The sequence below is a fragment of the Harpia harpyja genome, chromosome 13, assembly GCF_026419915.1.
Source record: "Harpia harpyja isolate bHarHar1 chromosome 13, bHarHar1 primary haplotype, whole genome shotgun sequence".
Lineage (NCBI taxonomy): Eukaryota > Metazoa > Chordata > Aves > Accipitriformes > Accipitridae > Harpia > Harpia harpyja.
Window position 1 is genome coordinate 18,767,351 of NC_068952.1, and position 26,293 is coordinate 18,793,643.

Below are 26,293 nucleotides of genomic sequence, written 5' to 3' on the forward strand. Positions count from 1 at the left end.
AGCACCATGAGATGTGCTGTCTCTAGGAAAGCACAGATCCCCACTGCTGTTGTGCTTATGAATAAGGTGCATGGGGAAGTTGAAGACCAGCACCAGTTTTCAGGGCTGCGACCTTCCTTGTGGGAGCAGGAGTCGGACGTTTGCCTTTTGGGAAAGAGGCTCTGCTGAGGATGAGCGCCATGAGATGTGCTGTCTCTAGGAAAGCACAGATCCCCACTGCTGTTGTGCCTGTAGATAGGGCACCAAGGGAAGGTGAAGACCAGCAGCAGCTTTCAGGGCTTCGACCTTCCATGTGGGAGAAGGAGTCGGACGTTTGCCTTTTCGGAAAGAGGCTCTGGCGAGGACGAGCAACATGAGATGTGATGACTCTAGGAAAGCACAGATCCCCACTGCTGTTATGCTTGCGAATAAGCTGCATGGGGAATGTGAAGAGCAGCACCAGCTTTCAGGGCTGCGACCTTCCTTGTGGGAGCAGGAGTCGGACGTTTGCCTTTTCGGAAAGAGGCTCTGGCGAGGACGAGCACCATGAGATGTGTTGTCTCTAGGAAAGCATAGATCCCCACTGCTCTTATACTTGTGATTAAGCTTCATGGGGAAGGTGAAGAGCAGCACCAGCTTTCAGGGCTTCGACCTTCCTTGTGGGAGAAGGAGTCGGACGTTTGCCTTTTCGGAAAGAGGCTCTGCCAAGGACGAGCACCATGAGATGTGCTGTCTCTAGGAAAGCATAGATCCCCACTGCTCTTATGCTTGTGAATAAGCTGCATGGGGAAGGTGAAGACCAGCACCAGCTTTCAGGGCTGCGACCTTCCTTGTGGGAGCAGGAGTCGGACGTTTGCCTTTTCGGAAAGAGGCTCTGCCGAGGACGAGCGCCATGAGATGTGCTGTCTCTAGGCAAGCACAGATCCCCACTGCTGTTGTTACTGTAGATAGGGCACCAAGGGAAGGTGAAGACAAGCACCAGCTTTCAGGGCTTCAACCTTCCTTGTGGGAGAAGGAGTCGGACGTTTGCCTTTTCGGAAAGAGGCTCTGGCGAGGACGAGCACCATGAGATGTGCTTTCTCTAGGAAAGCACAGATCCCCACTGCTGTTATGCTTGTGAATAAGCTGCATGGGGAATGTGAAGACCAGCACCAGCTTTCAGGGCTGCGACCTTCCTTGTGGGAGCAGGATTTGGACGTTTGCCTTTTGGGAAAGAGGCTCTGGCGAGGACGAGCACCATGAGATGTGCTGTGTCTAGGAAAGCACAGATCCCCAGAGCTGTTGTGCTTATGAATAAGCTGCATGGGGAAGGTGAAGACAAGCACCAGCATTCAGGGCTGCGACCTTCCTTGTGGGAAAAGGAGTCGGATGTTTACATTTTCGGAAAGAGGCTCTGCCGAGGATGAGCGCCATGAGATGTGCTGTCTCTAGGAAAGCATAGATTCCGCGTGCTGATGTGACTGTAGACACGGCACCAAGGGAAGGTGAAGAGCAGCACCAGCTTTCAGGGCTGCGACCTTTCTTTTGGGAGCAGGATTCGGACGTTTGCCTTTTCGGAAAGAGGCTCTGGCAAGGACGAGCACCATGAGATGTGCTGTCTCTAGGAAAGCACAGATTCCCAGTGCTGTTGTGCTTATGAATAAGGTGCATGGGGAAGTTGAAGACCAGCACCAGCTTTCAGGGCTGCGACCTTCCTTGTGGGAGCAGGAGTCGGACGTTTGCCTTTTCGGAAAGAGGCTCTGCCGAGGATGAGCGCAATGAGATGTGCTGTCTCTAGGAAAGCACAGATCCCCACTGCTGTTGTTACTGTAGATAGGGCACCAAGGGAAGGTGAAGACCAGCAGCAGCTTTCAGGGCTTCGACCTTCCATGTGGGCGAAGGAGTCGGACGTTTGCCTTTTCGGAAAGAGGCTCTGGCGAGGACGAGCACCATGAGATGTGCTGTCTCTAGGAAAGCACAGATCCCCACTGCTGTTGTGCTTATGAATAAGGTGCATGGGGAAGGTGAAGACCAGCACCAGTTTTCAGGGCTGCGATCTTCCTTCTGGGGTAAGGAGCAGGAGGTTTGCATTTTCAGAAAGAGGCTCTGCCGAGGATGAGCGCCATGAGATGTGCTGTCTCTAGGAAAGCACAGGTCCCCACTGCTGTTGTGCCTGTAGATGGGACGCCAAGGGAAGGTGAAGACCAGCACCAGCTTTCAGGGCTGTGACCTTCCTTGTGGGAGAAGGAGTCGGACGTTTGCCTTTTCGGAAAGAGGCTCTGCCGTGGACGAGCACCATGAGATGTGCTGTCTCTAGCAACGCACAGATCCCCAGTGCTTTTGTGCCTTTAGATAGGGCGCCAAGGGAAGGTGAAGACCAGCACCAGCTTTCAGGGCTGCGACATTCCTTGTGGGAGCAGGAGTCGGACGTTTGCCTTTTCGGAAAGAGGCTCTGCCGTGGACGAGCACCATGAGATGTGCTGTCTCTAGGAAAGCACAGATCCCCACTGCTGTTGTGCCTGTAGATAGGGCACCAAGGGAAGGTGAAGACCAGCACCAGCTTTCAGGGCTGCGACCTTCCTTGTGGGAGCAGGAGTCGGACGTTTGTCTTTTCGGAAAGAGGCTCTGCCCAGGACGAGCACCATCAGATGTGCTGTCTCTAGGCACCACAGATCCCCACTGCTCTTGTGCTTGTGAATAAGCTGCATGGGGAAGTTGAAGAGCAGCAGCAGCTTTCAGGGCTGCGACCTTCCTTGTGGGAGAAGGAGTCGGACGTTTGCCTTTTCGGAAAGAGGCTCTGCCGAGGACAAGCACCATGAGATGTGCTGTGTCTAGGAAAGCACAGATCCCCACTGCTGTTATTCTTGTGAATAAGGTGCATGGGGAAGGTGAAGACCAGCACCAGCTTTCAGGGCTGCGACCTTCCTTGTGGGAGCAGGAGTCGGACGTTTGCCTTTTCGGAAAGAGGCTCTGCCGAGGACGAGCACCATGAGATGTGCTGTCTCTAGGAAAGCACAGATCCCCACTGCAGTTATGCTTGTGAATAAGCTGCATGGGGAATGTGAAGAGCAGCACCAGCTTTCAGGGCTGCGGCTTTCCTTGTGGGAGCACGATTTGGACGTTTGCCTTTTCAGAAAGAGGCTCTGCCGAGGACGAGCAACATGAGATGTGCTGTCTGTAGGAAAGCACAGATCCCTTTGCACTTGTGCTTGTGAATAAGCTGCATGGGGAAGGTGAAGACCAGCACCAGCTTTCAGGGCTGCGACCTTCCTTGTGGGAGAAGGAGTCAGACGTTTGCCTTTTCGGAAAGAGGCTCTGCCGAGGACGAGCACCATGAGATGTGCTGTCTCTAGGAAAGCACAGATCCCCACTGCTGTTGTGCTTATGAATAAGGTGCATGGGGAAGGTGAAGACCAGCACCAGTTTTCAGGGCTGCGATCTTCCTTCTGGGGTAAGGAGCAGGAGGTTTGCATTTTCAGAAAGAGGCTCTGCCGAGGATGAGCGCCATGAGATGTGCTGTCTCTAGGAAAGCACAGGTCCCAACTGCTGTTGTGCCTGTAGATGGGACGCACAAGGGAAGGTGAAGACCAGCACCAGCTTTCAGGGCTGCGACCTTCCTTGTGGGAGCAGGAGTCGGATGTTTGCCTTTTCGGAAAGAGGCTCTGCCGAGGATGAGCACCATGAGATGTGCTGTCTCTAGGAAAGCACAGATCCCCACTGCAGTTATGCTTGTGAATAAGCTGCATGGGGAATGTGAAGAGCAGCACCAGCTTTCAGGGCTGCGACTTTCCTTGTGGGAGCACGATTTGGACGTTTGCCTTTTCAGAAAGAGGCTCTGCCGAGGACGAGCAACATGAGATGTGCTGTCTCTAGGAAAGCACAGATCCCTTTGCACTTGTGCTTGTGAATAAGCTGCATGGGGAAGGTGAAGACCAGCACCAGCTTTCAGGGCTGCGACCTTCCTTGTGGGAGCAGGAGTCGGACGTTTGCCTTTTCGGAAAGAGGCTCTGCCGAGGACGAGCACCATGAGATGTGCTGTCTCTAGGAAAGCACAGATCCCCACTGCTGTTGTGCCTGTAGGTAGGGCACCAAGGGAGGGGGAAGACCAGCACCAGCTTTCAGGGCTGCGACCTTCCTTGTGGGAGAAGGAGTCGGACGTTTGCCTTTTCGGAAAGAGGCTCTGCCGTGGACGAGCACCATGAGATGTGCTGTCTCTAGCAACGCACAGATCCCCACTGCTGTTGTGCTTATGAATAAGGTGCATGGGGAAGTTCAAGACCAGCACCAGTTTTCAGGGCTGCGACCTTCCTTGTGGGAGCAGGAGTCGGACGTTTGCCTTTTCGGAAAGAGGCTCTGCTGAGGATGAGCGCCATGAGGTGCTGTCTCTAGGAAAGCACAGATCCCCACTGCTGTTGTGCCTGTAGATAGGGCACCAAGGGAAGGTGAAGACCAGCAGCAGCTTTCAGGGCTTCGACCTTCCATGTGGGAGAAGGAGTCGGACGTTTGCCTTTTCGGAAAGAGGCTCTGGCGAGGACGAGCAACATGAGATGTGATGACTCTAGGAAAGCACAGATCCCCACTGCTGTTATGCTTGCGAATAAGCTGCATGGGGAATGTGAAGAGCAGCACCAGCTTTCAGGGCTGCGACCTTCCTTGTGGGAGCAGGAGTCGGACGTTTGCCTTTTCGGAAAGAGGCTCTGGCGAGGACGAGCACCATGAGATGTGTTGTCTCTAGGAAAGCATAGATCCCCACTGCTCTTATACTTGTGATTAAGCTTCATGGGGAAGGTGAAGAGCAGCACCAGCTTTCAGGGCTTCGACCTTCCTTGTGGGAGAAGGAGTCGGACGTTTGCCTTTTCGGAAAGAGGCTCTGCCAAGGACGAGCACCATGAGATGTGCTGTCTCTAGGAAAGCATAGATCCCCACTGCTCTTATGCTTGTGAATAAGCTGCATGGGGAAGGTGAAGACCAGCACCAGCTTTCAGGGCTGCGACCTTCCATGTGGGAGAAGGAGTCGGACGTTTGCCTTTTCGGAAAGAGGCTCTGCCGAGGACGAGCACCATGAGATGTGCTGTGTCTAGGAAAGCACAGATCCCCAGAGCTGTTGTGCTTATGAATAAGCTGCATGGGGAAGGTGAAGACAAGCACCAGCATTCAGGGCTGCGACCTTCCTTGTGGGAAAAGGAGTCGGATGTTTACATTTTCGGAAAGAGGCTCTGCCGAGGATGAGCGCCATGAGATGTGCTGTCTCTAGGAAAGCATAGATTCCGCGTGCTGATGTGACTGTAGACACGGCACCAAGGGAAGGTGAAGAGCAGCACCAGCTTTCAGGGCTGCGACCTTTCTTTTGGGAGCAGGATTCGGACGTTTGCCTTTTCGGAAAGAGGCTCTGGCAAGGACGAGCACCATGAGATGTGCTGTCTCTAGGAAAGCACAGATTCCCAGTGCTGTTGTGCTTATGAATAAGGTGCATGGGGAAGTTGAAGACCAGCACCAGCTTTCAGGGCTGCGACCTTCCTTGTGGGAGCAGGAGTCGGACGTTTGCCTTTTCGGAAAGAGGCTCTGCCGAGGATGAGCGCAATGAGATGTGCTGTCTCTAGGAAAGCACAGATCCCCACTGCTGTTGTTACTGTAGATAGGGCACCAAGGGAAGGTGAAGACCAGCAGCAGCTTTCAGGGCTTCGACCTTCCATGTGGGCGAAGGAGTCGGACGTTTGCCTTTTCGGAAAGAGGCTCTGGCGAGGACGAGCACCATGAGATGTGCTGTCTCTAGGAAAGCACAGATCCCCACTGCTGTTGTGCTTATGAATAAGGTGCATGGGGAAGGTGAAGACCAGCACCAGTTTTCAGGGCTGCGATCTTCCTTCTGGGGTAAGGAGCAGGAGGTTTGCATTTTCAGAAAGAGGCTCTGCCGAGGATGAGCGCCATGAGATGTGCTGTCTCTAGGAAAGCACAGATCCCCAGTGCTTTTGTGCCTTTAGATAGGGCGCCAAGGGAAGGTGAAGACCAGCACCAGCTTTCAGGGCTGCGACATTCCTTGTGGGAGCAGGAGTCGGACGTTTGCCTTTTCGGAAAGAGGCTCTGCCGTGGACGAGCACCATGAGATGTGCTGTGTCTAGGAAAGCACAGATCCCCACTGCTGTTGTGCCTGTAGATAGGGCACCAAGGGAAGGTGAAGAGCAGCACCAGCTTTCAGGGCTGCGACCTTCCTTGTGGGAGCAGGAGTCGGACATTTGTCTTTTCGGAAAGAGGCTCTGCCCAGGACGAGCACCATCAGATGTGCTGTCTCTAGGCACCACAGATCCCCACTGCTCTTGTGCTTGTGAATAAGCTGCATGGGGAAGTTGAAGAGCAGCAGCAGCTTTCAGGGCTGCGACCTTCCTTGTGGGAGCACGATTTGGACGTTTGCCTTTTCAGAACGAGGCTCTGCCGAGGACGAGCAACATGAGATGTGCTGTCTCTAGGAAAGCACAGATCCCTTTGCACTTGTGCTTGTGAATAAGCTGCATGGGGAAGGTGAAGACCAGCACCAGCTTTCAGGGCTGCGACCTTCCTTGTGGGAGCAGGAGTCGGACGTTTGCCTTTTCGGAAAGAGGCTCTGCCGAGGACGAGCACCATGAGATGTGCTGTCTCTAGGAAAGCACAGATCCCCACTGCTGTTGTGCCTGTAGGTAGGGCACCAAGGGAGGGGGAAGACCAGCACCAGCTTTCAGGGCTGCGACCTTCCTTGTGGGAGAAGGAGTCGGACGTTTGCCTTTTCGGAAAGAGGCTCTGCCGTGGACGAGCACCATGAGATGTGCTGTCTCTAGCAACGCACAGATCCCCAGTGCTTTTGTGCCTTTAGATAGGGTGCCAAGGGAAGGTGAAGACCAGCACCAGCTTTCAGGGCTGCGACATTCCTTGTGGGAGCAGGAGTCGGACGTTTGCCTTTTCGTAAAGAGGCTCTGCCGTGGACGAGCACCATGAGATGTGCTGTCTCTAGGAAAGCACAGATCCCCACTGCTGTTGTGCCTGTAGATAGGGCACCAAGGGAAGGTGAAGACCAGCACCAGCTTTCAGGGCTGCGACCTTTCTTTTGGGAGCAGGATTAGGATGTTTGCCTTTTCGGAAAGAGGCTCTGCTGAGGATGAGCGCCATGAGATGTGCTGTCTCTAGGAAAGCACAGATCCCCACTGCTGTTGTTACTGTAGATAGGGCACCAAGGGAAGGTGAAGACCAGCAGCAGCTTTCAGGGCTTCGACCTTCCATGTGGGCGAAGGAGTCGGACGTTTGCCTTTTCGGAAAGAGGCTCTGCCGAGGACGAGCACCATGAGATGTGCTGTCTCTAGGAAAGCACAGATCCCCACTGCAGTTATGCTTGTGAATAAGCTGCATGGGGAATGTGAAGAGCAGCACCAGCTTTCAGGGCTGCGGCTTTCCTTGTGGGAGCACGATTTGGACGTTTGCCTTTTCAGAAAGAGGCTCTGCCGAGGACGAGCAACATGAGATGTGCTGTCTGTAGGAAAGCACAGATCCCTTTGCACTTGTGCTTGTGAATAAGCTGCATGGGGAAGGTGAAGACCAGCACCAGCTTTCAGGGCTGCGACCTTCCTTGTGGGAGAAGGAGTCAGACGTTTGCCTTTTCGGAAAGAGGCTCTGGCGAGGACGAGCACCATGAGATGTGCTGTGTCTAGGAAAGCACAGATCCCCAGAGCTGTTGTGCTTATGAATAAGCTGCATGGGGAAGGTGAAGACCAGCACCAGTTTTCAGGGCTGCGATCTTCCTTCTGGGGTAAGGAGAAGGAGGTTTGCATTTTCAGAAAGAGGCTCTGCCGAGGATGAGCGCCATGAGATGTGCTGTCTCTAGGAAAGCACAGGTCCCAACTGCTGTTGTGCCTGTAGATGGGACGCCAAGGGAAGGTGAAGACCAGCACCAGCTTTCAGGGCTGCGACCTTCCTTGTGGGAGCAGGAGTCGGATGTTTGCCTTTTCGGAAAGAGGCTCTGCCGAGGATGAGCGCCATGAGATGTGCTGTCTCTAGGAAAGCACAGATCCCCACTGCTCTTGTGCCTTTAGCTACGGTACCAAGGGAAGGTGAAGAGCAGCACCAGCTTTCAGGGCTGCGACCTTCCTTGTGGGATCAGGAGTCGGACGTTTGCCTTTTCGGAAAGAGGCTCTGCCGAGGACGAGTACCATGAGATGTGCTGTCTCTAGGAAAGCACAGATCCCCACTGCTGTTGTGCCTGTAGGTAGGGCACCAAGGGAGGGGGAAGACCAGCACCAGCTTTCAGGGCTGCGACCTTCCTTGTGGGAGAAGGAGTCGGACGTTTGCCTTTTCGGAAAGAGGCTCTGCCGTGGACGAGCACCATGAGATGTGCTGTCTCTAGCAACGCACAGATCCCCAGTGCTTTTGTGCCTTTAGATAGGGTGCCAAGGGAAGGTGAAGACCAGCACCAGCTTTCAGGGCTGCGACCTTCCTTGTGGGAGCAGGAGTCGGACGTTTGCCTTTTCGTAAAGAGGCTCTGCCGTGGACGAGCACCATGAGATGTGCTGTCTCTAGGAAAGCACAGATCCCCACTGCTGTTGTGCCTGTAGATAGGGCACCAAGGGAAGGTGAAGACCAGCACCAGCTTTCAGGGCTGCGACCTTCCTTGTGGGAGCAGGAGTCGGACGTTTGTCTTTTCGGAAAGAGGCTCTGCCCAGGACGAGCACCATGAGATGTGCTGTCTCTAGGCAAGCACAGATCCCCACTGCTCTTGTGCTTGTGAATAAGCTGCATGGGGAAGTTGAAGACCAGCACCAGCTTTCAGGGCTGCGACCTTCCTTGTGGGAGCAGGAGTCGGACGTTTGCCTTTTCGGAAAGAGGCTCTGCCGAGGACGAGCACCATGAGATGTGCTGTTTCTAGGAAAGCAGAGATCCCCACTGCTCTTTTGCCTGTAGATAGGGCGCAAAGGGAAGGTGAAGACCAGGAACAGCTTTCAGGGCTGCGAGCTTCCTTGTGGGAGAAGTAGTCAGATATTTGCCTTCTCAGAAAGAGGCTCTGGCGAGGACGAGCGCCATGAGATGTGCTTTCTCTAGGAAAGCACAGATCCCCACTGCTGTTATGCTTGTGAATAAGGTGCATGGGGAATGTGAAGACCAGCACCAGCTTTCAGGGCTGCGACCTTCCTTGTGGGAGCAGGATTTGGACGTTTGCCTTTTCGGAAAGAGGCTCTGGCGAGGACGAGCACCATGAGATGTGCTGTGTCTAGGAAAGCACAGATCCCCAGAGCTGTTGTGCTTATGAATAAGCTGCATGGGGAAGGTGAAGACAAGCACCAGCATTCAGGGCTGCGACCTTCCTTGTGGGAAAAGGAGTCGGATGTTTACCTTTTCGCAAAGAGGCTCTGCCGAGGATGAGCGCCATGAGATGTTCTGTCTCTAGGAAAGCATAGATTCCGCGTGCTGATGTGCCTGTAGACACGGCACCAAGGGAAGGTGAAGAGCAGCACCAGCTTTCAGGGCTGCGACCTTTCTTTTGGGAGCAGGATTCGGACGTTTGCCTTTTCGGAAAGAGGCTCTGGCGAGGACGAGCACCATGAGATGTGCTGTGTCTAGGAAAGCACAGATTCCCAGTGCTGTTGTGCTTATGAATAAGGTGCATGGGGAAGTTGAAGACCAGCACCAGCTTTCAGGGCTGCGACCTTCCTTGTGGGAGCAGGAGTCGGACGTTTGCCTTTTCGGAAAGAGGCTCTGCCGAGGATGAGCGCAATGAGATGTGCTGTCTCTAGGAAAGCACAGATCCCCACTGCTGTTGTTACTGTAGATAGGGCACCAAGGGAAGGTGAAGACCAGCAGCAGCTTTCAGGGCTTCGACCTTCCATGTGGGCGAAGGAGTCGGACGTTTGCCTTTTCGGAAAGAGGCTCTGGCGAGGACGAGCACCATGAGATGTGCTGTCTCTAGGAAAGCACAGATCCCCACTGCAGTTATGCTTGTGAATAAGCTGCATGGGGAATGTGAAGAGCAGCACCAGCTTTCAGGGCTGCGACTTTCCTTGTGGGAGCACTATTTGGACGTTTGCCTTTTCAGAAAGAGGCTCTGCCGAGGACGAGCAACATGAGATGTGCTGTCTCTAGGAAAGCACAGATCCCTTTGCACTTGTGCTTGTGAATAAGCTGCATGGGGAAGGTGAAGACCAGCACCAGCTTTCAGGGCTGCGACCTTCCTTGTGGGAGAAGGAGTCGGACGTTTGCCTTTTCGGAAAGAGGCTCTGCCGAGGACGAGCACCATGAGATGTGCTGTCTCTAGGAAAGCACAGATCCCCACTGCTGTTGTGCCTGTAGGTAGGGCACCAAGGGAGGGGGAAGACCAGCACCAGCTTTCAGGGCTGCGACTTTCCTTGTGGGAGAAGGAGTCGGACGTTTGCCTTTTCGGAAAGAGGCTCTGCCGTGGACGAGCACCATGAGATGTGCTGTCTCTAGCAACGCACAGATCCCCAGTGCTTTTGTGCCTTTAGATAGGGTGCCAAGGGAAGGTGAAGACCAGCACCAGCTTTCAGGGCTGCGACCTTCCTTGTGGGAGCAGGAGTCGGACGTTTGCCTTTTCGGAAAGAGGCTCTGCCGAGGACGAGCACCATGAGATGTGCTGTGTCTAGGAAAGCACAGATCCCCAGAGCTGTTGTGCTTATGAATAAGCTGCATGGGGAAGGTGAAGACCAGCACCAGCATTCAGGGCTGCGACCTTCCTTGTGGGAGAAGGAGTCGGATGTCTGCCTTTTCGGAAAGAGGCTCTGCCGAGGATGAGCGCCATGAGATGTGCTGTCTCTAGGAAAGTATAGATTCCGCGTGCTGATGTGCCTGTAGACACGGCACCAAGGGAAGGTGAAGAGCAGCACCAGCTTTCAGGGCTGCTACCTTCCTTGTGGGAGCAGGAGTCGGACGTTTGCCTTTTCGGAAAGAGGCTCTGCCGAGGACGAGCACCATGAGATGTGCTGTCTCTAGGAAAGCACAGATCCCCAGAGCTGTTGTGCTTATGAATAAGCTGCATGGGGAAGGTGAAGACCAGCACCAGTTTTCAGGGCTGCGACTTTCCTTTTGGGAGCAGGAGTCGGACGTTTGCCTTTTCGGAAAGAGGATGTGTCGAGGTTGAGCGCCTTGAGATGTGCTGTCTCTAGGAAAGCACAGATCCCCACTGCTGTTGTGCTTGTGAATAAGCTGCATGGGGAAGTTGAAGACCAGCACCAGCTTTCAGGGCTGCGACCTTCCTTGTGGGAGCAGGAGTCGGACGTTTGCCTTTTTGGAAAGAGGCTCTGCCGAGGACGAGCACCATGAGATGTGCTGTTTCTAGGAAAGCAGAGATCCCCACTGCTCTTTTGCCTGTAGATAGGGCGCAAAGGGAAGGTGAAGACCAGGAACAGCTTTCAGGGCTGCGAGCTTCCTTGTGGGAGAAGTAGTCAGATATTTGCCTTCTCAGAAAGAGGCTCTGGCGAGGACGAGCGCCATGAGATGTGCTTTCTCTAGGAAAGCACAGATCCCCACTGCTGTTATGCTTGTGAATAAGCTGCATGGGGAATGTGAAGACCAGCACCAGCTTTCAGGGCTGCGACCTTCCTTGTGGGAGCAGGATTTGGACGTTTGCCTTTTCGGAAAGAGGCTCTGGCGAGGACGAGCACCATGAGATGTGCTGTGTCTAGGAAAGCACAGATCCCCAGAGCTGTTGTGCTTATGAATAAGCTGCATGGGGAAGGTGAAGACAAGCACCAGCATTCAGGGCTGCGACCTTCCTTGTGGGAAAAGGAGTCGGATGTTTACCTTTTCGCAAAGAGGCTCTGCCGAGGATGAGCGCCATGAGATGTTCTGTCTCTAGGAAAGCATAGATTCCACGTGCTGATGTGCCTGTAGACACGGCACCAAGGGAAGGTGAAGAGCAGCACCAGCTTTCAGGGCTGCGACCTTTCTTTTGGGAGCAGGATTCGGACGTTTGCCTTTTCGGAAAGAGGCTCTGGCGAGGACGAGCACCATGAGATGTGCTGTGTCTAGGAAAGCACAGATTCCCAGTGCTGTTGTGCTTATGAATAAGGTGCATGGGGAAGTTGAAGACCAGCACCAGCTTTCAGGGCTGCGACCTTCCTTGTGGGAGCAGGAGTCGGACGTTTGCCTTTTCGGAAAGAGGCTCTGCCGAGGATGAGCGCAATGAGATGTGCTGTCTCTAGGAAAGCACAGATCCCCACTGCTGTTGTTACTGTAGATAGGGCACCAAGGGAAGGTGAAGACCAGCAGCAGCTTTCAGGGCTTCGACCTTCCATGTGGGCGAAGGAGTCGGACGTTTGCCTTTTCGGAAAGAGGCTCTGGCGAGGACGAGCACCATGAGATGTGCTGTCTCTAGGAAAGCACAGATCCCCACTGCAGTTATGCTTGTGAATAAGCTGCATGGGGAATGTGAAGATCAGCACCAGCTTTCAGGGCTGCGACTTTCCTTGTGGGAGCACGATTTGGACGTTTGCCTTTTCAGAAAGAGGCTCTGCCGAGGACGAGCAACATGAGATGTGCTGTCTGTAGGAAAGCACAGATCCCTTTGCACTTGTGCTTGTGAATAAGCTGCATGGGGAAGGTGAAGACCAGCACCAGCTTTCAGGGCTGCGACCTTCCTTGTGGGAGAAGGAGTCGGACGTTTGCCTTTTCGGAAAGAGGCTCTGCCGAGGACGAGCACCATGAGATGTGCTGTCTCTAGGAAAGCACAGATCCCCACTGCTGTTGTGCCTGTAGGTAGGGCACCAAGGGAGGGGGAAGACCAGCACCAGCTTTCAGGGCTGCGACCTTCCTTGTGGGAGAAGGAGTCGGACGTTTGCCTTTTCGGAAAGAGGCTCTTCCGTGGACGAGCACCATGAGATGTGCTGTCTCTAGCAACGCACAGATCCCCAGTGCTTTTGTGCCTTTAGATAGGGTGCCAAGGGAAGGTGAAGACCAGCACCAGCTTTCAGGGCTGCGACCTTCCTTGTGGGAGCAGGAGTCGGACGTTTGCCTTTTCGGAAAGAGGCTCTGCCGAGGACGAGCACCATGAGATGTGCTGTGTCTAGGAAAGCACAGATCCCCAGAGCTGTTGTGCTTATGAATAAGCTGCATGGGGAAGGTGAAGACCAGCACCAGCATTCAGGGCTGCGACCTTCCTTGTGGGAGCAGGAGTCGGATGTCTGCCTTTTCGGAAAGAGGCTCTGCCGAGGATGAGCGCCATGAGATGTGCTGTCTCTAGGAAAGTATAGATTCCGCGTGCTGATGTGCCTGTAGACACGGCACCAAGGGAAGGTGAAGAGCAGCACCAGCTTTCAGGGCTGCGACATTCCTTGTGGGAGCAGGAGTCGGACGTTTGCCTTTTCGGAAAGAGGCTCTGCCGAGGACGAGCACCATGAGATGTGCTGTCTCTAGGAAAGCACAGATCCCCAGAGCTGTTGTGCTTATGAATAAGCTGCATGGGGAAGTTGAAGACCAGCACCAGTTTTCAGGGCTGCGACTTTCCTTTTGGGAGCAGGAGTCGGACGTTTGCCTTTTCGGAAAGAGGATGTGCCGAGGTTGAGCGCCTTGAGATGTGCTGTCTCTAGGAAAGCACAGATCCCCACTGCTGTTGTGCCTGTAGATAGGGCACCAAGGGAAGGTGAAGAGCAGCACCAGCTTTCAGGGCTGCTACATTCCTTGTGGGAGAAGGAGTCGGACGTTTGCCTTTTCGGAAAGAGGCTCTGGCGAGGACGAGCACCATGAGATGTGCTGTGTGTAGGAAAGCACAGATCCCCAGAGCTGTTGTGCTTATGAATAAGCTGCATGGGGAATGTGAAGACCAGCACCAGCTTTCAGGGCTACGACCTTCCTTGTGGGAGCAGGAGTCGGACGTTTGCCTTTTCGGAAAGAGTCTCTGCCGTGGACGAACACCATGAGATGTGCTGTCTCTAGCAACGCACAGATCCCCACTGCTGTTGTTACTGTAGATAGGGCACCAAGGGAAGGTGAAGACCAGCAGCAGCTTTCAGGGCTTCGACCCTCCATGTGGGAGAAGGAGTCGGACGTTTGCCTTTTCGGAAAGAGGCTCTGGCGAGGACGAGCACCATGAGATGTGCTGTCTCTAGGAAAGCACAGATCCCCAGTGCTGTTGTGCTTATGAATAAGCTGCATGGGGAAGTTGAAGACCAGCACCAGTTTTCAGGGCTGCGACCTTCCTTGTGGGAGCAGGATTTGGACGTTTGCCTTTTCTGAAAGAGGCTCTGCCGAGGATGAGCGCCATGAGATGTGCTGTCTCTAGGAAAGCACAGATCCCCAGAGCTGTTGTGCTTATGAATAAGGTGCATGGGGAAGGTGAAGACCAGCACCAGCTTTCAGGGCTGCGACCTTCCTTGTGGGAAAAGGAGTCTGATGTTTGCCTTTTCGGAAAGAGGCTCTGCCGAGGATGAGCGCCATGAGATGTGCTGTCTCTAGGAAAGCATAGATTCCGCGTGCTGATGTGCCTGTAGACACGGCACCAAGGGAAGGTGAAGAGCAGCACCTGCTTTCAGGGCTGCGACCTTCGTTGTGGGAGCAGGAGTCGGACGTTTGCCTTTTCGGAAAGAGGCTCTGCCGAGGACGAGCACCATGAGATGTGCTGTCTCTAGGAAAGCACAGATCCCCACTGCTGTTGTGCCTGTATATAGGGCACCAAGGGAAGGTGAAGACCAGCACCAACTTTCAGGGCTGCGACCTTTCTTGTGGGAGCAGTGTTCGGACGTTTGCCTTTTCAGAAAGAGGCTCTGCCGAGGACGAGCACCATGAGATGTGCTGTCTCTAGGAAAGCACAGATCCCCAGTGCTGTTGTGCTTATGAATAAGGTGCATGGGGAAGTTGAAGACCAGCACCAGCTTTCAGGGTTTCGACCTTCCTTGTGGTAGAAGGAGTCGGACGTTTGCCTTTTCGGAAAGAGGCTCTGGCGAGGACGAGCACCATGATATGTGATGACTCTAGGAAAGCACAGATCCCCACTGCTGTTATTCTTGTGAATAAGCTGCATGGGGAATGTGAAGAGCAGCACCAGCTTTCAGGGCTGCGACCTTCCTTGTGGGAGCAGGATTTGGATGTTTGCCTTTTCGGAAAGAGGCTCTGGCGAAGACGAGCACCATGAGATGTGCTGTGTCTAGGAAAGCACAGATCCCCAGAGCTGTTGTGCTTATGAATAAGCTGCTTGGGGAAGGTGAAGACCAGCACCAGCATTCAGGGCTGCGACCTTCCTTGTGGGAAAAGGAGTCGGATGTTTGCCTTTTCGGAAAGAGGCTCTGCCGAGGATGAGCGCCATGAGATGTGCTGTCTCTAGGAAAGCATAGATTCCGCGTGCTGATGTGCCTGTAGACACGGCACCAAGGGAAGGTGAAGAGCAGCACCAGCTTTCAGGGCTGCGACCTTCCTTGTGGGAGCAGGAGTCGGACGTTTGCCTTTTCGGAAAGAGGCTCTGCCGAGGACAAGCACCATGAGATTTGCTGTGTCTAGGAAAGCACAGATCCCCACTGCTGTTGTGCCTGTAGATAGGGCACCAAGGGAGGGGGAAGACCAGCACCAGCTTTCAGGGCTGCGACCTTCCTTGTGGGAGCAGGAGTCGGACGTTTGCCTTTTCGGAAAGAGGCTCTGGCGAGGACGAGCACCATGAGATGTGCTGTCTCTAGGAAAGCACAGATCCCCACTGCTGTTGTGCCTGTAGATAGGGCACCAAGGGAAGGTGAAGACCAGCACCAGCTTTCAGGGCTGCGACCTTCCTTGTGGGAGCAGGAGTCGGACGTTTGCCTTTTCGGAAAGAGGCTCTGCCGAGGACGAGCACCATGAGATGTGCTGTCTCTAGGAAAGCACAGATTCCCAGTGCTGTTGTGCTTATGAATAAGGTGCATGGGGAAGTTGAAGACCAGCACCAGTTTTCAGGGCTGCGACCTTCCTTGTGGGAGCAGGAGTCGGACGTTTGCCTTTTCGGAAAGAGGCTCTGCCGAGGATGAGCGCCATGAGATGTGCTGTCTCTAGGAAAGCACAGATCCCCACTGCTGTTGTGCCTGTAGATAGGGCACCAAGGGAAGGTGAAGACCAGCAGCAGCTTTCAGGGCTTCGACCTTCCATGTGGGAGAAGGAGTCGGACGTTTGCCTTTTCGGAAAGAGGCTCTGGCGAGGACGAGCACCATGAGATGTGATGACTCTAGGAAAGCACAGATCCCCACTGCTGTTATGCTTGCGAATAAGCTGCATGGGGAATGTGAAGAGCAGCACCAGCTTTCAGGGCTGCGACCTTCCTTGTGGGAGCAGGAGTCGGACGTTTGCCTTTTCGGAAAGAGGCTCTGGCGAGGACGAGCGCCATGAGATGTGTTGTCTCTAGGAAAGCATAGATCCCCACTGCTCTTATACTTGTGATTAAGCTTCATGGGGAAGGTGAAGAGCAGCACCAGCTTTCAGGGCTTCGACCTTCCTTGTGGGAGCAGGAGTCGGACGTTTGCCTTTTCGGAAAGAGGCTCTGCCGAGGATGAGCGCCATGAGATGTGCTGTCTCTAGGAAAGCACAGATCCCCACTGCTGTTGTGCCTGTAGATAGGGTGCCACGGGAAGGTGAAGAGCAGCACCAGCTTTCAGGGCTGCTACAATCCTTGTGGGAGAAGGAGTCGGACGTTTGCCTTTTCGGAAAGAGGCTCTGCCGAGGACGAGCACCATGAGATGTGCTGTCTCTAGGAAAGCACAGATCCCCACTGCTGTTGTGCTTATGAATAAGCTGCATGGGGAAGTTGAAGACCAGCACCAGTTTTCAGGGCTGCGACCTTCCTTGTGGGAGCAGGAGTCGGACGTTTGCCTTTTCGGAAAGAGGCTCTGCCGAGGACGAGCGCCATGAGATGTGCTGTCTCTAGGCAAGCACAGATCCCCACTGCTGTTGTTACTGTAGATAGGGCACCAAGGGAAGGTGAAGACAAGCACCAGCTTTCAGGGCTTCGACCTTCCTTGTGGTAGAAGGAGTCGGACGTTTGCCTTTTCGGAAAGAGGCTCTGGCGAGGACGAGCACCATGAGATGTGCTTTCTCTAGGAAAGCACAGATCCCCACTGCTGTTATGCTTGTGAATAAGGTGCATGGGGAATGTGAAGAGCAGCACCAGCTTTCAGGGCTGCGACCTTCCTTGTGGGAGCAGGATTTGGACGTTTGCCTTTTCGGAAAGAGGCTCTGGCGAGGACGAGCACCATGAGATGTGCTGTGTCTAGGAAAGCACAGATCCCCAGAGCTGTTGTGCTTATGAATAAGCTGCATGGGGAAGGTGAAGACAAGCACCAGCTTTCAGGGCTGCGACCTTCCTTGTGGGAAAAGGAGTCGGATGTTTACCTTTTCGGAAAGAGGCTCTGCCGAGGATGAGCGCCATGAGATGTGCTGTCTCTAGGAAAGCATAGATTCCGCGTGCTGATGTGCCGGTAGACACGGCACCAAGGGAAGGTGAAGAGCAGCACCAGCTTTCAGGGCTGCGACCTTTCTTTTGGGAGCAGGATTCGGACGTTTGCCTTTTCGGAAAGAGGCTCTGCCGAGGATGAGCGCAATGAGGTGTGCTGTCTCTAGGAAAGCACAGATCCCCACTGCTGTTGTTACTGTAGATAGGGCACCAAGGGAAGGTGAAGACCAGCAGCAGCTTTCAGGGCTTCGACCTTCCATGTGGGCGAAGGAGTCGGACGTTTGCCTTTTCGGAAAGAGGCTCTGCCGAGGACGAGCACCATGAGATGTGCTGTCTCTAGGAAAGCACAGATCCCCACTGCAGTTATGCTTGTGAATAAGCTGCATGGGGAATGTGAAGAGCAGCACCAGCTTTCAGGGCTGCGGCTTTCCTTGTGGGAGCACGATTTGGACGTTTGCCTTTTCAGAAAGAGGCTCTGCCGAGGACGAGCAACATGAGATGTGCTGTCTGTAGGAAAGCACAGATCCCTTTGCACTTGTGCTTGTGAATAAGCTGCATGGGGAAGGTGAAGACCAGCACCAGCTTTCAGGGCTGCGACCTTCCTTGTGGGAGAAGGAGTCGGACGTTTGCCTTTTCGGAAAGAGGCTCTGCCGAGGACGAGCACCATGAGATGTGCTGTCTCTAGGAAAGCACAGATCCCCACTGCTGTTGTGCTTATGAATAAGGTGCATGGGGAAGGTGAAGACCAGCACCAGTTTTCAGGGCTGCGATCTTCCTTCTGGGGTAAGGAGCAGGAGGTTTGCATTTTCAGAAAGAGGCTCTGCCGAGGATGAGCGCCATGAGATGTGCTGTCTCTAGGAAAGCACAGGTCCCAACTGCTGTTGTGCCTGTAGATGGGACGCCAAGGGAAGGTGAAGACCAGCACCAGCTTTCAGGGCTGCGACCTTCCTTGTGGGAGCAGGAGTCGGATGTTTGCCTTTTCGGAAAGAGGCTCTGCCGAGGATGAGCACCATGAGATGTGCTGTCTCTAGGAAAGCACAGATCCCCACTGCAGTTATGCTTGTGAATAAGCTGCATGGGGAATGTGAAGAGCAGCACCAGCTTTCAGGGCTGCGACTTTCCTTGTGGGAGCACGATTTGGACGTTTGCCTTTTCAGAAAGAGGCTCTGCCGAGGACGAGCAACATGAGATGTGCTGTCTCTAGGAAAGCACAGATCCCTTTGCACTTGTGCTTGTGAATAAGCTGCATGGGGAAGGTGAAGACCAGCACCAGCTTTCAGGGCTGCGACCTTCCTTGTGGGAGCAGGAGTCGGAAGTTTGCCTTTTCGGAAAGAGGCTCTGCCGAGGACGAGCACCATGAGATGTGCTGTCTCTAGGAAAGCACAGATCCCCACTGCTGTTGTGCCTGTAGGTAGGGCACCAAGGGAGGGGGAAGACCAGCACCAGCTTTCAGGGCTGCGACCTTCCTTGTGGGAGAAGGAGTCGGACGTTTGCCTTTTCGGAAAGAGGCTCTGCCGTGGACGAGCACCATGAGATGTGCTGTCTCTAGCAACGCACAGATCCCCAGTGCTTTTGCGCCTTTAGATAGGGCGCCAAGGGAAGGTGAAGACCAGCACCAGCTTTCAGGGCTGCGACATTCCTTGTGGGAGCAGGAGTCGGACGTTTGCCTTTTCGTAAAGAGGCTCTGCCGTGGACGAGCACCATGAGATGTGCTGTCTCTAGGAAAGCACAGATCCCCACTGCTGTTGTGCCTGTAGATAGGGCACCAAGGGAAGGTGAAGACCAGCACCAGCTTTCAGGGCTGCGACCTTCCTTGTGGGAGCAGGAGTCGGACGTTTGTCTTTTCGGAAAGAGGCTCTGCCCAGGACGAGCACCATGAGATGTGCTGTCTCTAGGCAAGCACAGATCCCCACTGCTCTTGTGCTTGTGAATAAGCTGCTTCGGGAAGTTGAAGAGCAGCAGCAGCTTTCAGGGCTGCGACCTTCCTTGTGGGAGAAGGAGTCGGACGTTTGCCTTTTCGGAAAGAGGCTCTGCCGAGGACAAGCACCATGAGATGTGCTGTGTCTAGGAAAGCACAGATCCCCACTTCTGTTGTGCCTGTAGATAGGGCACCAAGGGAAGGTGAAGACCAGCACCAGCTTTCAGGGCTGCGACATTCCTTGTGGGAGCAGAAGTCGGACGTTTGCCTTTTTGGAAAGAGGCTCTGCCGAGGACGAGCACCATGAGATGTGCTGTTTCTAGGAAAGCAGAGATCCCCACTGCTCTTTTGCCTGTAGATAGGGCGCAAAGGGAAGGTGAAGACCAGGAACAGCTTTCAGGGCTGCGAGCTTCCTTGTGGGAGAAGTAGTCAGATATTTGCCTTCTCAGAAAGAGGCTCTGGCGAGGACGAGCGCCATGAGATGTGCTTTCTCTAGGAAAGCACAGATCCCCACTGCTGTTATGCTTGTGAATAAGGTGCATGGGGAATGTGAAGACCAGCACCAGCTTTCAGGGCTGCGACCTTCCTTGTGGGAGCAGGATTTGGACGTTTGCCTTTTCGGAAAGAGGCTCTGGCGAGGACGAGCACCATGAGATGTGCTGTGTCTAGGAAAGCACAGATCCCCAGAGCTGTTGTGCTTATGAATAAGCTGCATGGGGAAGGTGAAGACAAGCACCAGCATTCAGGGCTGCGACCTTCCTTGTGGGAAAAGGAGTCGGATGTTTACCTTTTCGCAAAGAGGCTCTGCCGAGGATGAGCGCCATGAGATGTTCTGTCTCTAGAAAAGCATAGATTCCGCGTGCTGATGTGCCTGTAGACACGGCACCAAGGGAAGGTGAAGAGCAGCACCAGCTTTCAGGGCTGCGACCTTTCTTTTGGGAGCAGGATTCGGACGTTTGCCTTTTCGGAAAGAGGCTCTGGCGAGGACGAGCACCATGAGATGTGCTGTGTCTAGGAAAGCACAGATTCCCAGTGCTGTTGTGCTTATGAATAAGGTGCATGGGGAAGTTGAAGACCAGCACCAGCTTTCAGGGCTGCGACCTTCCTTGTGGGAGCAGGAGTCGGACGTTTGCCTTTTCGGAAAGAGGCTCTGCCGAGGATGAGCGCCATGAGATGTGCTGTCTCTAGGAAAGCACAGATCCCCACTGCTGTTGTTACTGTAGATAGGGCACCAAGGGAAGGTGAAGACCAGCAGCAGCTTTCAGGGCTTCGACCTTCCATGTGGGCGAAGGAGTCGGACGTTTGCCTTTTCGGAAAGAGGCTCTGGCGAGGACGAGCACCATGAGATGTGCTGTCTCTAGGAAAGCACAGATCCCCACTGCAGTTATGCTTGTGAATAAGCTGCATGGGGAATGTGAAGAGCAGCACCAGCTTTCAGGGCTGCGACTTTCCTTGTGGGAGCACGATTTGGACGTTTGCCTTTTCAGAAAGAGGCTCTGCCGAGGACGAGCAACATGAGATGTGCTGTCTGTAGGAAAGCACAGATCCCTTTGCACTTGTGCTTGTGAATAAGCTGCATGGGGAAGGTGAAGACCAGCACCAGCTTTCAGGGCTGCGACCTTCCTTGTGGGAGCAGGAGTCGGACGTTTGCCTTTTCGGAAAGAGGCTCTGCCGTGGACGAGCACCATGAGATGTGCTGTCTCTAGCAACGCACAGATCCCCAGTGCTTTTGTGCCTTTAGATAGGGCGCCAAGGGAAGGTGAAGACCAGCACCAGCTTTCAGGGCTGCGACATTCCTTGTGGGAGCAGGAGTCGGACGTTTGCCTTTTCGGAAAGAGGCTCTGCCGTGGACGAGCACCATGAGATGTGCTGTGTCTAGGAAAGCACAGATCCCCACTGCTGTTGTGCCTGTAGATAGGGCACCAAGGGAAGGTGAAGACCAGCACCAGCTTTCAGGGCTGCGACCTTCCTTGTGGGAGCAGGAGTCGGACGTTTGCCTTTTGGGAAAGAGGCTCTGCCGAGGACAAGCACCATGAGATTTGCTGTGTCTAGGAAAGCACAGATCCCCACTGCTGTTGTGCCTGTAGATAGGGCACCAAGGGAGGGCGAAGACCAGCACCAGCTTTCAGGGCTGCGACCTTCCTTGTGGGAGCAGGAGTCGGACGTTTGCCTTTTCGGAAAGAGGCTCTGCCGAGGACGAGCACCATGAGATGTGCTGTCTCTAGGAAAGCAGAGATCCCCACTTCTGTTGTGCCTGTAGATAGGGCACCAAGGGAATGTGAAGACCAGCACCAGCTTTCAGGGCTGCGACATTCCTTGTGGGAGCAGGAGTCGGACGTTTGCCTTTTTGGAAAGAGGCTCTGCCGAGGACGAGCACCATGAGATGTGCTGTTTCTAGGAAAGCAGAGATCCCCACTGCTCTCTTGCCTGTAGATAGGGCGCAAAGGGAAGGTGAAGACCAGGAACAGCTTTCAGGGCTGCGAGCTTCCTTGTGGGAGAAGTAGTCAGATATTTGCCTTCTCAGAAAGAGGCTCTGGCGAGGACGAGCGCCATGAGATGTGCTTTCTCTAGGAAAGCACAGATCCCCACTGCTGTTATGCTTGTGAATAAGGTGCATGGGGAATGTGAAGACCAGCACCAGCTTTCAGGGCTGCGACCTTCCTTGTGGGAGCAGGATTTGGACGTTTGCCTTTTCGGAAAGAGGCTCTGGCGAGGACGAGCACCATGAGATGTGCTGTGTCTAGGAAAGCACAGATTCCCAGTGCTGTTGTGCTTATGAATAAGGTGCATGGGGAATGTGAAGACCAGCACCAGTTTTCAGGGCTGCGACCTTCCTTGTGGGAGCAGGATTTGGACGTTTGCCTTTTCGGAAAGAGGCTCTGCCGAGGACGAGCACCATGAGATGTGCTGTGTCTAGGAAAGCACAGATCCCCAGAGCTGTTGTGCTTATGAATAAGCTGCATGGGGAAGGTGAAGACAAGCACCAGCATTCAGGGCTGCGACCTTCCTTGTGGGAGCAGGAGTCGGATGTTTACCTTTTCGCAAAGAGGCTCTGCCGAGGATGAGCGCCATGAGATGTGCTGTCTCTAGGAAAGCATAGATTCCGCGTGCTGATGTGCCTGTAGACACGGCACCAAGGGAAGGTGAAGAGCAGCACCAGCTTTCAGGGCTGCGACCTTTCTTTTGGGAGCAGGATTCGGACGTTTGCCTTTTCGGAAAGAGGCTCTGGCGAGGACGAGCACCATGAGATGTGCTGTGTCTAGGAAAGCACAGATTCCCAGTGCTGTTGTGCTTATGAATAAGGTGCATGGGGAAGTTGAAGACCAGCACCAGCTTTCAGGGCTGCGACCTTCCTTGTGGGAGCAGGAGTCGGACGTTTGCCTTTTCGGAAAGAGGCTCTGCCGAGGATGAGCGCAATGAGATGTGCTGTCTCTAGGAAAGCACAGATCCCCACTGCTGTTGTTACTGTAGATAGGGCACCAAGGGAAGGTGAAGACCAGCAGCAGCTTTCAGGGCTTCGACCTTCCATGTGGGCGAAGGAGTCGGACGTTTGCCTTTTCGGAAAGAGGCTCTGCCGAGGACGAGCACCATGAGATGTGCTGTCTCTAGGAAAGCACAGATCCCCACTGCAGTTATGCTTGTGAATAAGCTGCATGGGGAATGTGAAGAGCAGCACCAGCTTTCAGGGCTGCGACTTTCCTTGTGGGAGCACGATTTGGACGTTTGCCTTTTCAGAAAGAGGCTCTGCCGAGGACGAGCAACATGAGATGTGCTGTCTGTAGGAAAGCACAGATCCCTTTGCACTTGTGCTTGTGAATAAGCTGCATGGGGAAGGTGAAGACCAGCACCAGCTTTCAGGGCTGCGACCTTCCTTGTGGGAGAAGGAGTCGGACGTTTGCCTTTTCGGAAAGAGGCTCTGCCGAGGACGAACACCATGAGATGTGCTGTCTCTAGGAAAGCACAGATCCCCACTGCTGTTGTGCCTGTAGGTAGGGCACCAAGGGAGGGGGAAGACCAGCACCAGCTTTCAGGGCTGCGGCCTTCCTTGTGGGAGAAGGAGTCGGACGTTTGCCTTTTCGGAAAGAGGCTCTGCCGTGGACGAGCACCATGAGATGTGCTGTCTCTAGCAACGCACAGATCCCCAGTGCTTTTGTGCCTTTAGATAGGGCGCCAAGGGAAGGTGAAGACCAGCACCAGCTTTCAGGGCTGCGACATTCCTTGTGGGAGCAGGAGTCGGACGTTTGCCTTTTCGGAAAGAGGCTCTGGCGAGGACGAGCACCATGAGATGTGCTGTGTGTAGGAAAGCACAGATCCCCAGAGCTGTTGTGCTTATGAATAAGCTGCATGGGGAATGTGAAGACCAGCACCAGCTTTCAGGGCTACGACCTTCCTTGTGGGAGCAGGAGTCGGACGTTTGCCTTTTCGGAAAGAGTCTCTGCCGTGGACGAACACCATGAGATGTGCTGTCTCTAGCAACGCACAGATCCCCACTGCTGTTGTTACTGTAGATAGGGCACCAAGGGAAGGTGAAGACCAGCAGCAGCTTTCAGGGCTTCGACCCTCCATGTGGGAGAAGGAGTCGGACGTTTGCCTTTTCGGAAAGAGGCTCTGGCGAGGACGAGCGCCATGAGATGTGCTGTCTCTAGGAAAGCATAGATTCCGCGTGCTGATGTGCCTGTAGACACGGCACCAAGGGAAGGTGAAGAGCAGCACCAGCTTTCAGGGCTGCGACCTTCCTTGTGGGAGCAGGAGTCGGACGTTTGCCTTTTCGGAAAGAGGCTCTGCCGAGGACAAGCACCATGAGATTTGCTGTGTCTAGGAAAGCACAGATCCCCACTGCTGTTGTGCCTGTAGATAGGGCACCAAGGGAGGGGGAAGACCAGCACCAGCTTTCAGGGCTGCGACCTTCCTTGTGGGAGCAGGAGTCGGACGTTTGCCTTTTCGGAAAGAGGCTCTGGCGAGGACGAGCACCATGAGATGTGCTGTCTCTAGGAAAGCACAGATCCCCACTGCTGTTGTGCCTGTAGATAGGGCACCAAGGGAAGGTGAAGACCAGCACCAGCTTTCAGGGCTGCGACCTTCCTTGTGGGAGCAGGAGTCGGACGTTTGCCTTTTCGGAAAGAGGCTCTGCCGAGGACGAGCACCATGAGATGTGCTGTCTCTAGGAAAGCACAGATTCCCAGTGCTGTTGTGCTTATGAATAAGGTGCATGGGGAAGTTGAAGACCAGCACCAGTTTTCAGGGCTGCGACCTTCCTTGTGGGAGCAGGAGTCGGACGTTTGCCTTTTCGGAAAGAGGCTCTGCCGAGGATGAGCGCCATGAGATGTGCTGTCTCTAGGAAAGCACAGATCCCCACTGCTGTTGTGCCTGTAGATAGGGCACCAAGGGAAGGTGAAGACCAGCAGCAGCTTTCAGGGCTTCGACCTTCCATGTGGGAGAAGGAGTCGGACGTTTGCCTTTTCGGAAAGAGGCTCTGGCGAGGACGAGCACCATGAGATGTGATGACTCTAGGAAAGCACAGATCCCCACTGCTGTTATGCTTGCGAATAAGCTGCATGGGGAATGTGAAGAGCAGCACCAGCTTTCAGGGCTGCGACCTTCCTTGTGGGAGCAGGAGTCGGACGTTTGCCTTTTCGGAAAGAGGCTCTGGCGAGGACGAGCGCCATGAGATGTGTTGTCTCTAGGAAAGCATAGATCCCCACTGCTCTTATACTTGTGATTAAGCTTCATGGGGAAGGTGAAGAGCAGCACCAGCTTTCAGGGCTTCGACCTTCCTTGTGGGAGCAGGAGTCGGACGTTTGCCTTTTCGGAAAGAGGCTCTGCCGAGGATGAGCGCCATGAGATGTGCTGTCTCTAGGAAAGCACAGATCCCCACTGCTGTTGTGCCTGTAGATAGGGTGCCACGGGAAGGTGAAGAGCAGCACCAGCTTTCAGGGCTGCTACAATCCTTGTGGGAGAAGGAGTCGGACGTTTGCCTTTTCGGAAAGAGGCTCTGCCGAGGACGAGCACCATGAGATGTGCTGTCTCTAGGAAAGCACAGATCCCCACTGCTGTTGTGCTTATGAATAAGCTGCATGGGGAAGTTGAAGACCAGCACCAGTTTTCAGGGCTGCGACCTTCCTTGTGGGAGCAGGAGTCGGACGTTTGCCTTTTCGGAAAGAGGCTCTGCCGAGGACGAGCGCCATGAGATGTGCTGTCTCTAGGCAAGCACAGATCCCCACTGCTGTTGTTACTGTAGATAGGGCACCAAGGGAAGGTGAAGACAAGCACCAGCTTTCAGGGCTTCGACCTTCCTTGTGGTAGAAGGAGTCGGACGTTTGCCTTTTCGGAAAGAGGCTCTGGCGAGGACGAGCACCATGAGATGTGCTTTCTCTAGGAAAGCACAGATCCCCACTGCTGTTATGCTTGTGAATAAGGTGCATGGGGAATGTGAAGAGCAGCACCAGCTTTCAGGGCTGCGACCTTCCTTGTGGGAGCAGGATTTGGACGTTTGCCTTTTCGGAAAGAGGCTCTGGCGAGGACGAGCACCATGAGATGTGCTGTGTCTAGGAAAGCACAGATCCCCAGAGCTGTTGTGCTTATGAATAAGCTGCATGGGGAAGGTGAAGACAAGCACCAGCTTTCAGGGCTGCGACCTTCCTTGTGGGAAAAGGAGTCGGATGTTTACCTTTTCGGAAAGAGGCTCTGCCGAGGATGAGCGCCATGAGATGTGCTGTCTCTAGGAAAGCATAGATTCCGCGTGCTGATGTGCCGGTAGACACGGCACCAAGGGAAGGTGAAGAGCAGCACCAGCTTTCAGGGCTGCGACCTTTCTTTTGGGAGCAGGATTCGGACGTTTGCCTTTTCGGAAAGAGGCTCTGCCGAGGATGAGCGCAATGAGGTGTGCTGTCTCTAGGAAAGCACAGATCCCCACTGCTGTTGTTACTGTAGATAGGGCACCAAGGGAAGGTGAAGACCAGCAGCAGCTTTCAGGGCTTCGACCTTCCATGTGGGCGAAGGAGTCGGACGTTTGCCTTTTCGGAAAGAGGCTCTGCCGAGGACGAGCACCATGA